This window comes from Mizuhopecten yessoensis, unplaced genomic scaffold, assembly GCF_002113885.1.
Source record: "Mizuhopecten yessoensis strain PY_sf001 unplaced genomic scaffold, ASM211388v2 scaffold10993, whole genome shotgun sequence".
Classification (NCBI taxonomy): domain Eukaryota; kingdom Metazoa; phylum Mollusca; class Bivalvia; order Pectinida; family Pectinidae; genus Mizuhopecten; species Mizuhopecten yessoensis.
The window spans coordinates 30,548-32,679 of NW_018408825.1; positions in this window are offsets into that span (position 1 = coordinate 30,548).

Genomic DNA, 2,132 nt, shown 5'->3' on the forward strand with positions numbered 1-2,132 from the left:
TATCCCACATGGATAAGTCTGTCTGGACAGCAGAATCTCTGACTTCTACAGCTGTGTCTGATGTTATCTGTCCTACAGAGTAGCTATGGTCTTTTGACATATCCACATCTGCAATGTTAATTATAAAACAAGTGTCCATTAAATGGTTGATATTGTTTATATTTATACAGAGTCCATATTTTTAATTTCAATTACATGTATAAGGATATGGTTCAAATTAGATAGAATTAACTAAACCTGGTAATTAATTCACTCCTTACCTTCAATGAAGAAGCATTAATGATCAGCACAGAAATCTATGGCATCAACAGCTGTTTCAACTTCAACAGTACAAACAAATGGAGAGGAAAACACCATGTCAACTTCAGATGGAAGGTTTCTTTCTTCAAGAGCTGATGGTATAGATGCTACCTGTAGGTGTTCCTAAATAAGAAAATAAATACACAGAATAAACTTTTGATACAAAAGAAGTAAAATTGCATCATCAATTATAATCAATGAGTTATAATTAAAATGATCTACATGATTCTTATTTAGAAAAATGTGTGTTAAGTATTAACAACCTTTTTATTACTTAAATGTCTTAAATTAATGTTTGCTTAAAAAATAAATTTTGTGTCTATTGAAAAGTTCCAGCATCTTGAAAATACGTTCTGAGTTATTCTACCTACCAAGTAGTTGTAAAGGAAAGTAAAGAGAATGACAAGATTTGCGGTGACCATCCCCACACTCTCCGTTTAATTTCTACTTTTATAGGCTAATAGTACATCATATACATTTTTAGTACAATGCTTACAATGCATACATTCTACTTGGGGAGTTATTACCTGTCGTTTTGTAATTGACGTCATATTTCTGACTGCTTTGGGTTTCCCATTATTATTTCTGCTAAAAAGTGTAGGGACTGGATTATCATCTGTTGGCTTGCCGTCGATGAAGTGGAGCGAGCAGACACGGTGATGTCGTTTTGACTCGGAGTCTTTCCTCATGATCTGGTCTAACCACCTTTTTCGAAGTTTTGCCTTTCTTACAAATCCCGGGAACGGAAAATACTGAACATTTTGCATAAAGGGATACCGACCAACTTTTCTCCCGTCCGAATATTAACACCAATAGGAAGAATACAAATAATTGAATCATTATTAATATCCCAATTTAATCATCTATTTATCTCCTCACCAAATCCACATGAAATTTTTTATTAAAAAATTAAATTCAGACATTTTTAATTTCTTATGGAAAAGTAAAGTAGATAAAACAAAACGGAAAATAATCATCAAAAGCTATCATGAAGGGGGTCTTAAAATGATACACATCAAGTCTTTTATTGAAGCCTTGAAACTTACTTGGAATTTTCCAATTCCTTCTTTTTTTCACCTACTTGATCCAGATTGACATTATCCATATTTTCTAAACTGTTAATAGATTCTATAAGAGTACTTTTTTGTATGTTTTGCATTTTTTTTTATATGATGGGTATGAAATAGTTTTACCTCGTATTTCAAATAGTAATGTCTCTAAGAAAAGTTGGTCGTTGATTTGGAACTGGATATCCTCGTCTGATATATTATTAATAAAATGTGGGTTAAATATTAATAGGGCATACTGCTTTTCAATTTCAAAAAATAGTTTATTTATAGTTTTGAGATAATCCTCATCATGTAATAAAGAATTATTGAATTTCCAAAGTCCTCTTCCTCTCTTAAATTCATTAAATGTTTATTGCAATAGTAGGTATAGAATGATCAGATCTGTAACCAGTTTCAATACTAGAGTTCTGTACATTACTTAACATATTTTCTGATACCAGAAAAAAATCTAAACGTGCCTGTTTAATAGGATTATTTCTCCTCCATGTATATCTCTTATAATCTTGATGTTGCTCTCTAAAAATATCTACTAGACTGAATTCATCTATAAGTTCAATTACTTTATCTCTAGCTTTAGGATTATTTATTTGTTTAGAACTCTTATCATAATCAAGGTCAGGGTTCAGCACTAAATTAAAATCTCCACATATAATACAAAATTCATTACTACATGTATATTCATTTATCACATCTATTATTTGCTGATAAAAAACTAGGTGTATCTAAGTTTGGACCATAAACTGTTATTAAAGTTACTTTTTT